The sequence below is a fragment of the Microtus ochrogaster genome, unplaced genomic scaffold, assembly GCF_000317375.1.
Source record: "Microtus ochrogaster isolate Prairie Vole_2 unplaced genomic scaffold, MicOch1.0 UNK10, whole genome shotgun sequence".
Lineage (NCBI taxonomy): Eukaryota > Metazoa > Chordata > Mammalia > Rodentia > Cricetidae > Microtus > Microtus ochrogaster.
The window spans coordinates 3,049,115-3,061,909 of record NW_004949108.1 but is presented as its reverse complement, the minus strand read 5'-3'; positions in this window follow the sequence as shown (position 1 = coordinate 3,061,909).

Sequence of the window (12,795 nt, the reverse complement as noted above, 5' to 3'; positions counted from 1 at the left end):
TAGGAAGGGCCATCCTCCTGGGATGTAGTCAGGTGAGCAGCTAGTTAGCAGGGTACCCCTTTCAGAGGGAGATACTGATGTGTCTTCTGTCTGCCTTTCTTCCTCTCTGTGTATGTAGGCAGAGACTGCTCATTTGTTCCTCATCACCCAGATCTGAGATAATCACACAGAACTATATTAATTACACCACTGCTTGGCCAATAGCTTAGGCTTTTATTAACTAACTCTTAGATCTTAAATTAACCCATTCCTATTATTTTATATTTTACCACGAGGCTCGTGGTTTACCAGTAAGGTTTTGTGCAGCGTCTGTCTTCTTTGGCAGCTACATGGCATCTCCCTGACTCTGCCTTCTTTCTCCCAGCATTCAGTTTAGTTTTCCCACCTAGCTCTATTCTGCCCTGCCACAGGCCAAAGAAGCTTCTTTATTAACCAATGATAAAAAAATATATATATTCACAGCATACAGAGGGGAATCCCACATCATGTGGATGTGTGTGTGTTAGAAGGCAAACAGAAAATTAAGACTTAAACTTCTTCATGATAAAAAATAAAAGAGCCCAGAATGCATCTCCTAATTCCTTTTCAAGTCTTCCTGAGTAATCTTCAAGGGCCTTTCTGCCTGTATCCCTTCCTTCCTCCCTCTTTCTCCTTCTTTTCTTCCCATTAGCTACAAAGAACTACTGGAGATTGAGGTACCACTTTTGTTCTTTCCTCTTGGTAAAGTTTATATATAAAATGCTCCCCCACCGGCTCATGTGCTGGAGACTTGGTTCTCAGATCCAGTCATTGAGAGGTGGAGATTATGGAGGCCAATAGGTATATCAATGTGTTTACCCAGTAGTGAATTCATAATAAGTGGGCTGTGAGGAGGTAGGTTCTGGCTGGAGGAGTGGGTCATGGAGGCTGCCTCTTTGAAGAGGATATCCCACCTTGGCTCCTTCTGGTTTCTCTTCCTTTCTGCTTTCTGACCATCATGAGACAGCCATCCATGCTCCACAGACTCCTTTCCAATACGATGCTTTGCCTTTAACACAGACCCACTCCAACAAGGCCAAATGACCGTGAACCAAGATCTCTAAAACCAACAGCCAAAAGAAACTGCCATGAGTCTTTCTTGTCAGGACCACCAGCCTCCAAATAATGACATGGAGACTTATTATTAATTATGAAAGCTTGGCCTTAGCTTAAGCTTGTTCCATTGGATCTTATAACTTAAGTTAACCTGTTTTTATTAATCTGTGTTCTGCCATGTGACTTTTTACCTCTCTTTCATTCTGTATATCCGACTCCCTCCATGTCTCGCTGGTGACTCTCATGTACCTCAGATTCTTCCCCAGTTCCTCTCTTACCCCCAAAGTCCTGTCTATTCTCCCCTACCTAGCTATTGGCCATTCAGCTCTTTATTAAACCAATCAGAAGACACCTTGGCAAAGACATGTTCAAAAGGATTATCCTACAACAAGAAGTCTCTTGTGAACACACTGCTAAATTGTACTGTCAGTTTATAAAGAACAGAGGCCATGTTTGACTTTCCTATTATTATTATAATTATTCCTATTATACTTAACAAACAGTGGGTGCTTAGTATTTGCTGAATGTATTGAGCTTCTACATTGAACCCTGTCCTGTGCTTCTGAAGATGGAGGGATAGAAAAATAGATGGATGGATAAACAGATGGATAGACGGATGGATGGATGGGAAGATGGATGAACGGAAGGACTAGTAAATGAATGGATGGATAGATTGATGGGAGTATGGATGAATAGAAGGATGAATGGGTGAATGAAAGGATGGAAGGAAGGATGGATGGATGGATGGATGGATGGATGGATGGGAAGATAGATGGGTAGAAGGATGAATGGAAGGACTAGTAAATGAATGGATGGATAGATTGATGGGAGTATGGATGGATAGAAGGATGAATGGGTGAATGAAAGGATGGAAGGATGGATGGATGGATGGATGGATGGATGGATGGATGGATGGATGGGAAGATAGATGGGTAGAAGGATGAATGGAAGGATTAGTAAATGGATGGATGGATGATGGATGGATGGATGAGTGGATGGGTGGATGGATGGATGAATAGATTGGTGGGAGGGTGGGTGGATTAATGAAAGAAAGGATGGATGAATGACCAGAAGGGTAGAAGGATGCATAAGAAAGCACATGGATAAACTGAGAAATCTGAAAAGAGTTTAATCAAGCACTGCTTAAGAAGTGGAAGATGGGGCTGGAGAGATGGCTCAAGTGGTTAAGAGCATGGCTTGCTCTTCCAAAGGTCCTGAGTTCAATTCCCAGCAACCACATGGTGGCTTACAACCATCTGTAATGAGGTCTGGTGCCCTCTTCTGGCCTGCAGACATATACACAGACAGAATATTGTATACATAACAAATAAATAAATAATTTTAAAAAAGTGGAAGATGGGAGTTTAGGGAAGTCAATCAGGCAGGAAATGGATTCAGGTCGCTAGGACAAGAAAGAGAAAGTGGGCACCCCCCCCCCCCAGTGCTGACAGAACAAGGTGGAGAAAGTGATGAATCAAAGCCACAGAGGAAGGGAGGCTCTGACTTCTGGTGGAGGAAAGCAGGCAGGCCAGGCAGGAGGCAAACCGTCCTTGACTCTTTCTGGTTGTCATCCTATGGTCAGAACTCAGTAAGAAACCAGAGGGCCAAGGGCATGTAGGTATGGTGACTAGGAATCAGCTTCCCTGGGATTCAGGCAGGGAAAAGAATGAAAAGTGGTCCTAGAAGGACACAGCTCCTGTCCTCTGACCAAGTGGTGTGTGAGTTACACATCGTAAAGTCAACACTTTAAAGGAAAGATATTTGGATGCACCCCCAGCAAGTATCAAGGTCTGTGTGATTCTAGAGTGTGAGTGTTCTCACTGGGGCTAAAGCTTGAAGCTTCTTGTGGGGAGGAGGGGGAAGAGGGCCTCAGGGGAGCCCTGTTTCTCCCCGTGCCAATCTTCCTCCCACCTGGATTTCCTGGACTTCTGGGAAATGGCTCAGAAAAAAGAAAAGGAGGCCAAAGTGAGGCTTTTCCCTCTGCTCTGGGTCTGTGCTGGGAGCTGGGATATCTCAGGGGACATTTCCCCACCCCTCCACTGGCAACCTCTGGTCCAGCAGTCATTCCCTTTATCAGCAGAACTCACTCCCTAGTGCACATGCTCACACATGTGCATGAATGTATAGACACGTGTTCACACACGGACACCTAACTTTCCACTCACTGACTCACAGTAAATTTAAAGTAGGCATTATTAGATATCCTTGGTGTTTTGTTTTTTGGTTGCTTGGTTGGTTTTGGTTTTGGTTTTTTGAAGACAAGAGTTTCTTGTGTCACAGTACTGGCTGTCCCGCAACTCTCTCTGTAGACCAGGCTGACCTCAAACTCAGAGATCTGCCTGCCTCTGCCTCCTGAGTGCTGGGATCAAAGGCATGCACCCCCACTGCCAGGCTTATTAGATATCCTTGTTTTAAGATTAAGGGAGTAAGACAGAAGGAGTAAAGAATTTTCCCAAGATGACTCATGCTCTTAACTATTCTTACACATATGCATACGACATACTGATACATTCAGACTTACCTAATATAACAAAGATTGTACAAATAAGTATACAACAGCCTGTATATAAGTATTTGTTTGATGAATAAATGAAATACATGAATAAAAACTGAGAAACTAGTCATAAGAAACCGCTGTTGCTAGAGAGATTAAAAATTGTCCCAAGTTTCCCTTCAACTGGTTTCTGAGATGGGATGGGACACAGCTCTCTGGAGGGTATTGCTCAGATGTCTGGAACTGCCAAGGGCTGGAGATTCGGCAGCTGAGGGCTGTTTCATTCAGCTCAGTTCTGCTGAGGCATTTTTTGGGTAAGCCTTCACTCAAACAGATGAGTCTTTACTCATCAAAATGTATGAAAACCAGAGATTCAATCAGGCTCTGATCCCACTTCCTGCTCAGAGAAACTGTGATCTAGATGGCAGCCATCCATCCTCCATTAAGGGCACTATCTAAAGCAGCTAGGCATTGTCACCCTTCCAGCTACCTCAAACCACCCTCATCAAGAGTCACTCAGTTCCCAAAGTAGCTTTAACTCAAAATACACCAGACGGATCCCTGACCCGGTACCATTTCCCAAGTCCAGAACACTTGAGTACACGGAAAAGCAGGTAGCTGGTGTCTGAGGAGACACAAAGCGGTGGGGCTATGCATAAAGCCTTTCCCTGCTGTCCAGACGCGGAGAGGATGTGGGAGGACAAAGCTCTCCTGGGCCCTGCCAAGCCATCGCTAATATTTATCCTGTGTTTGGCAAGTTCCAGGCCAACACTAAACACCTTTGAGGTGTTAGCTCGTCTTCCCTTGGCAGGAGTCCTGGGAGGCTGGCCTGCTCTCCAGGTGAGGACACCAAAGCGTGGAAGGAGCAGCTGCTGACTGAGCTCACCCAGGACCATGGGTGAAGTTCGTGACAGGGTCAGGGTGACAGCTTCTGTTGGCTCAATGCACTCTTTTGCAGTTGGCTTTCCATCCCACGTGACGTCATGGGGCTCTGGACAAGCGACCAAGAGACAATCACCTGAAGTGTTTGCCAAACTCTGAGAAGTCTGGTGTCCCTTGAGGGTGGAGGATCAGAAGGTTATGAAAGCTGTGCAGGCAGGACTCCAGCACCTGTCCGCCAAGGCACTCTGGGAATCTAGCATGTGTGTTTCTATTCTTGGCACAGGAGCTCCCATGCCATCAGTATAAATCTCCACTGATTGCTAAAAAGCTCAAGAGCCAGTTAGAGCAGCTTGTACCTAACATCTCTGCACCCAACAGGCAGTTTAAGGTTAGCCTGAGCTACATAGCAATATTCTATTAATAAACAACAAACAAAAGACAGGCCCAAAGGCTCAGGAAGGGAGGTGACCTTATGAAGGTCGTATAATTAGAAGAAGGCAGAGTTGCTACGGGAGCTTAATCATTCTGCCCTCAAGCCTGGGTCACAGCGGGTTAAGAGGCTGCCTGTGAACCCCCTGTTTCTGACTATAAAAATGGTGCCCTGGGGTGATGGGAGAGGGATGGGACAGGAAGATGCAGCACAATATTGGTCCTGAAGTTGTACCTGGAGACCACTTGCCCAGGTTTCAGCCACCCTACCCTTGCATTTGATGGTGCACACTGCATCTAGTCACAGGGCCCAGAACTTTGTGAGAAAGCCCGTGGTGCAGTTGAGCGTGTGTGTGTGTGTGTGTGTGTGTGTGTGTGTGTGTGTGTGTGTGTGTGTTTGCGCACATGCGCATGAAGGCCAGACCTTGTTGTTTTAGTGTTGATCTTCATCTACACTCTCCACCGTTCTTTTGACAAATGGTCTCTCATTGAACATGGAGCCCTCTGTTTTAGCATACTGGTAGACCAGCTAGCCCCTGGGATCCACCTGTCTGTCTGCCCCTCCAATATTGCAGTTACAGATACACGCTGCCCTGGCTATAAATGGAAGCACTTGACCCACAGAGTCACCTCCACTGACCCCACCCAGCACAGGCTTTAACCTACCAATACTGCTGTCTCTGCAGTCTAGATCGGCTGCAGCCTGCCAAGAATTCTGACGGGATCAATGGCATCCAAGGGTAACTTTGAGAGAGAACAGAAGGGGGGCTGAAACAGTTCACTCAATGACGATGGCATCGGGGCAAGGTTAATATTCTGCAAGCAAATCATCTGCTTTGAAAATTCTGCTCGCGTGTGTTATAGAAACCTGCTTGACATTATGGAGACCCCTGATTTGCTGAAGTTTGCTAGACAGTCTGAATTCTTTGTCCTGAGTATCATGACCCACTTTAGTTATAACCAACCAAAAGATGGCTTTTCCCCATGGGTTTGTGTCACGCACACAGCGTAAGAACTGGAGCAGGACTCAGTCCTGAGAAGATTGCAGATCTGGCTTGAGCCCTCTGCTCTGCCACGGACCCATTGGGCCCTCTGATTCCCTATGTATCTGGTCTTTACAGCTCGCTAACCAGTCCAGGTTAGCATTCAGGTCACTGTGTATTCCCGGATGGTTCTAAATTCACAGTGATCCTGGGCTCTCAGTCTCCCAAGGGCTGGGCCTATAAACAAGAGCAACCATGACCAGGTTAACAAGGAGTTATAGGGGACCTGGGCTTAAAAAGATGAATAGTCCTTGGTTGTGACAAAAGAGGCAGACTTTTGTAGAGAGACAAGAATAGCTCAGAAAGGGAATTGTCAGGGGAGGAACTAAGGGGATGAGGACCCTGCCTCCCACCACTCACCACCACCACCCCAATCCCTGCAAGAAAAGAGAGATGATGTGAACAAGGCCTTTGAGTCTCCTGTGTGGGGAGGAAAGCCATGAAAAAGGTTGGGGCAACCTCCTTCTTTCTCCTAATCGCTCTTTAATGTCTGCCACAAGCTCCCAGCTCTCTGTGCAGGTGAAGCTGCCTGTATCTCAAGCACCACGTGTGTCACTGTGTGAGTTTCTCAGGATCCTGCCACCATAGCCCACAGATCAGCCTGCAACCGCCCACCTCACTCACCACTGCAAAGCCCCGAGTGGCGGAGCATGCAAGACAAGAAGGCCTCTGTGAGTTTGAGACTAGCATGATCTATATAGCAAGTGCCATGCCAGGGAGGGCTACATAGTGAGCTTCTGTCTCAACAACAATAACAAAACAACCCAAGGGCTAGAGATATGGCTCAGTAGTTTTTAATACCTGTTACATAATCACAAAGACAAGAGTTCAGACCTCAGCATTTACCTAGGAAGCTAGATGTCCCACAAACACATGATACTCCTTTCTTGCCTCCATATATGCACCTGTACATACATGTGTGCACCTGTATATACACATGTGCACAGAAACAGCCAAAATGTTTAACTACCCAAGTTTCAGGGTCTTAAGAGGAGCAGAACCAGATCATCCACTCCCACTCCCTCCCCCTCTTCCTACTGGATAGGGATGGGGAATATCTGGTTTTATGGTAAAAATAAAAGAGTACCATTCCCCAAGGGGCGGCAGCAGGCAAGAGACCATGGTGGGCCACAAGGCAGCCAGGTCCCAGGTAGGGAGCTGCATGGTGGTTGAAAGACAGAGGCATGCCATTCAGATAAAGTGGATATTTATTTAGTGTGTTGTGGAAGGGAAAGGAACAAGGGGTAAGGGGAGAAGGGGGAAGAGCAGAGACAGACAGAGAAAGAGAGAGAGAGAGAGAGAGAGAGAGAGAGAGAGAGAGAGAGGAGAAGGAAGGGAAGAAGTGGGGAGAAGAGAGGCAGAAGCTGCCTCTTTGGGAGAGAGAGATGGAAAGGAAAGACTCACAAGCTGGAAGAAGAAGGAAGATCTGCTTGCCTCAGCTGACAGGGGAGGGAGTGGGCACAGCTTATCTCCTAAAGAGACAGGACAGACCATTACATTCCCATCTCTTTTTTATAATAAAAAGGAGGGAGGTTAGGCACAACAGGTTAAAGGAATTGGGGCAGCAGATTCTCAAGACTTCTTCCTGTTTATATGTGGGTATTGTCTTGGGGGAAATCCTGAGAAGGCTGGGTGCTGGTCACATCCTAGGGTAGCTGGTCTCTTTGTTCCTTTCCCGTGTTTGTGGTATGGAAATGTCTGGTGTCTCTTACACCTGTTTAAGGTATTGGCAGAACAGAGGACAAATTTAGGTTTAGGAAAAAAAATTTAGGAAGAGGGAGTTGAGAAGGGTGTATCTGACCTGTTTAAGGTGGATCCCTTCAATTTAGCTCCCTGGAACTCGCAAGAATTCTTTGGGTTTGTGAAAACATAAGTTTAGACATATATATTGTATAAACAGTAGCATATTTATATCAGAATGACTGTGACAGATAATTTTGCATAATGAAAAGTATCTTTAAGACTATGAAAGGCAGCATGAGAGAGCGTGCACTTGTTCTCACACCTTAATAACTTATATTTATATTTTGCTGAAATTTGTTTGGTGAGGCTGTCCTTTTAAACCAACAAAACCTCTCAGTTGTCAAACTGCATCAGAAATCTTTGAGAATAATAAAATTTTACTTAAGTTATTGATTAAAAAATGACAGAAAACTTACTTGGTTGGCACCTAGAGCTACTCCTCAGGGTCCTCCATGGTCACTGAGGGTTATATTTGCCTTTTGCTGTTTAATGCAGGGCCTGCAAGGCTCCAGAAGATCCTGTGGGCTAAGAAATCTGTCTGGAGTGTTGTGAGGGAGCTGCAGGCTGCGTTCCTGCCACCTGGCTCCCAGCTGTCTGGCTAGCTTATGCCCCAAAATAACAACACACAAATTATATTCTTTTAAACACTGCCTGGCCCATTAGTTTCATTATTGGCTAATTCTCACATTTTGCTTTAACCCATATTTAGTAATCTGTGTAGCACCATGAGGTGGTGGCTTACCGGGAAAGATCTTAACCTGCGTCCATCTCAGAGAGGAGAGCTATGGCGTCTGTGTGACTCTGCTTTCTTTCTTCCAGCATTCTGTTCTGTCTACTCCACCTACCTAATTTTCTGTCCTATCAAAAGGCCAAGGCAATTTCTTTATTAACCAATGAAAGTAACACATAGACAGATGACCCTCCTCCATCACTGAAGATCTTCAGTTTAGATGAAAGGCAGTTTTGCCCAGTGGTCAGTGCTTGGCAGTTGAAGTGAATTGTAGATGGATGTTGTTCTCTGCCCATTTGTCTTCTGTCTTTCCTGGGGGAAGTAGAGTGCTGCTGCTAGGAGCCAACCTGTCTCTTTTTGTTATGAAATGATTTTTTAATAATTAAATATTTAAATGCCATATTCCCCAGACCTCTGAGCAGTTTGAGGGCTGTTTATCAGGTATAACTACTGTATAGAATCTTCCTGGAGAGCTGGGTCTGAGCTTGACTGTACTAGCTCTGAACTTAACAGGTAGGATTTATACTTGTAAAAAACAAAAGAGAAAACTGTTTGCAATAAAGCTTAATGGTAGAAAAGATGACAGCAGAGAACAGCTTGCTATATTTTAAAACAGAGTTGTATTAAATATAAAGTATTTTTGTAAGAGACTTATAAGTATATACCAGTGTAAAACATGAGACTTATTGCTTTGTGGTCTGGAATAAGATACAATGAACAGACAATTATAACATTTAACAGTAAACATAGGTGCATTTAAGTTACATGTATGCACACACACACACACACAGTGAACAGGAATTGGGTGAAGTGGATGCTCTTGGTGGGCCCTACCAAAGGCATGCCACTGCACAAAACACACATGTAACAGGGTCAGAAAGAGGAATTTAGACACAAAAATTTAAGTAAACCGGGGGACCATACAAGGTATATCTTAGTAAGGATGGTGGGACTTGGTCACCTGACCTGGCCATCAGTTAAGGTGGCGGTAAGGTCACCTAACCTCAGTCAAAATGGCGGTGGTCATGTGTTGTATGGAAAAGTCACATTTCTTGAGCCATGGGGGTTTTAAACATAACAAGAGAGACCCAGAGGCATGATCCGCCCTGTCACCCAGCCACTGCACCACAAGCCGCAGCAGGGAGCAAAGAATGGAATTAAAAACAGCTGCTTCATGGGTCCGACTAATCTTGTCAGTTTCGGTGGGACCAGCGGTAGTGGTGGCAGGGAAAAGGCAGAGCTGGTGGGACACTGGCAGAGCATTCACAGGCAAGTGGCTGATAGTTTTATACCATAGCTGAAAACATGAAAACACCGCAGGGCCTATAGAGGGATGACTCCTCTCTACAGGCGGGCTGTTAAAGCCTGACTGGCTCTGATACAGGGGACTCGGAAGCCAGAGAGGCTAGAGGTCACTCCGAGTGGTATCTGATGGCGGGAACCACTTACGAGTAGTCCAAAAGGGAGAAAGAAAAGTCCGAGGGACTCCAGACCCCAAATCGAATGCACCACACGGCGTGTGCAGTGCTCGCATGGGAGGACTGACCCTGGGTAGTCTGGTTACATTTTTAGCTATGAAAAGCAACCAGAGATGAATGTCAGCGAAGGGCTCAACTGTAGCCGTGAAGGCTGTGGATGGCTGACTGGAGGGGGAAAACTCACCACCGAAGCTGCTGGTGTGTGTTCAGGTCTGCATTCAGGCAGATAGAACCCAGAGCTGTTGTAAAGAAACCTAGTTCCCGAGCCCAGGGTTCCACATTTCCTCGGGCCGGATGGAACGTAGAGAGAGCCTGGCTGAGTCACAAGCACCAATGTTATGCTGAAGGTCCACAAGTGGTGGCAATGGGCAGTGGGTATGAAAACACGGCAGGCCATGAAGGCAGCCAGTCTCTATCAGGGAGCCATGCAGTGGGTGAGAGACAGAGACCTATTAGGCATGCCATGCAGAGAAAGTGGGTATTTCTTTAGTGGATTATGGAGGGGAAAGGGGGTAAAGGGAGAAGGGAGAAGAGCAGAGAGAGAGGCAGAGAAAGAGAGAGAAACAGGGAGGGGGAGGAGGGGAGAAAGGGAGAAGTGGGGATAAGGGAGAGAGGCAGAAGCTGCCTCTTTGGGAAGGAGAGCTGGAAAGGAAAGATTTGCAGGCTGGAAGCAGAAGGAAGATCTGCTTGCCTCAGTGGACAGGGGAGGGAGTAGGCAGAGCTTGTCTCTTAAAGGGACAGGGACTATTACATCCAAGGTTCCAGGGAAGGATCTGGAACAACAGGGGAACATTCATGAGGCTTGACTGTTATTCTTCCATTATTTCCTTATGGACTCAGGCTTGTTCCCACACAGCTGTTAGAGGGATGGGAGGGAGGATGTAGAAAGAACCTTCTACGGGTGGTGGTGGTAGTGCATGCCTTTTATCCCAGCACTCAGGAGGCAATGAGGCAGGCAAATCTCAGAGTTTGAGGCCAGCCTGGTTTACAGAGTGAGTGCCAGAGCAGTCAGGGCTATTACACAGAGAAACCCTGTCTGGAAGAACAAAAACAAAACAAACAAACAAAAAGAACCTTTTAGCAACAGGGCAGTCCTGACTCCTCTGAATAAGGAGAATCCAAGTCCGACTAAACCAGGACTCAGGGCAGAGTCTCTGCCATTCAGAAGAACCCTTTCTTGCTAACAAATACAAGCATCCTCAACATGCCTGCTACTCACAGACCTCCCATCAGAGAACTCTGAAGCATGTGATTGCTTTCTGGCTTGACTTTCCCACATACACTGTCTGGTTCTAGAATTTTGCCTGCACACAGAAACCAGTACAAGAGGAGGCTCTGATGTAGTGTCCATGTCCTCCACACCGCTGACCATCCTCTCCGTCAGCTGTCGACCACACCAGAACTGAGGGCTACACCAGGAATACGGGTAGACATATCCACAGACAGTAGCTCATAAAGTCTGAAGTCTTGTTTCTTCAGATGAAGGAGTCAGCCACAGAAGGAACCAAGTCAAGACAGTTTCTAACTTTATTTTTGCTGCAGGTTCCTGATACTAGCAGCTATCGGATGCCTACTGTGCACTCAACACCGTATCAGGTCCTGGGAAAGGAGCCAACTGCTTATGGCTCTTAAGCTGGAGGACCACCATGGCACCTGGAGGTCAGTTTGCCTCCTAGTCACAGTGGAAGTTGTTAGGACCTGAGAAGTAACCATTAATATAGGGGTCGACATAGCAGCTTCACGAGTCCATTCATGGAACATGATACTCAGTGCCAATGGGAAATTTTAGAAGCATTTAAAGAGGTTTCCTTTGACAAGTATCTGATTCTCTAATCAGTTAGTCTATTAGATACATGTCAAGCCCAATATATTTGTCTGCAAAGCAAAACAAACAAACAAAACTGTAAGGGAGGCATGGAAGAGGCCCTACCCATCCTTCTAGTTTCTTTGTCTGAGTTACAAATTAAATTGATATAAGACAAATTAGCAGGAGCATAGGAGTCTATTACATGTCTTAATTACATGCACGAGATAGGAGTCTCACAAAATGTGTGAGCCCTGAAGAAGGGCCAGATGAGCTACAGAAGGGAAAGGGATCCTGGCAGGCAGTGTGACCGCTCTGGAAAGACAGCGGCATGGCTGGAGAAAGGAGAAGAGCCTGTGCTCCCGGGGAAGGCCTCATTCCGTCTCTACTGCCTCAGTCACAAAACCCTGGCAGCAGGACTTGGCATCGTGAGGGTAGAAAAGGAAATGGCCCAGCTGTTAAGGAAGGCCAGGTGGGGTGACATGTGACCAGGGCAAGTGAGAAGAGAAGAGACAAAGCTGGCATATGACTGCAGCAGAGCATGCTGGGAAGGGGGAGCCCAACCAGGGGTGTGGCGTGTGAGTTTTGAAACACCCAGGAATGGAGTTCCATCTCCCTTCTGAGATTACTGAAAAGTACAGTGTCAGGGCTGAGCAAACCCTTCACATTAAACTGACTTACAGCAGGAAATACATGTTTAAAATTGTGGGCCAGTGAGAAGGCTCAATGGGAAAAGGCAATTTTCACCAAGTCTGATGACCTGAGGTTGATCCCTGGGACCCACATCGTTGGGAATGAGAACCAATTCCTGTCAAGTTGTCGTCTGACCTACACACAGGCACTTTGTGGTACGAGTGACCCCCTCCACATACACAGGCACATACAAAATAAATAAGTGTAAAAACTTTCAAAAGTGACTCCTGTCAGGGCTGGAGAGATAGCTCCATGGTTAAGAGCACTTGCTGCTCTTCTAGAGGACCTGAGTTCAGTTCCCAGCATCCATGTTAGGCAGCTGACAACTGGCAGTAACTATAGCTATAGGGCATTTAATACTTCTAGCCTAATTGGGTGTCTGTACTCATATGCACGTACCCATATATGGACATGCATGCCTATCA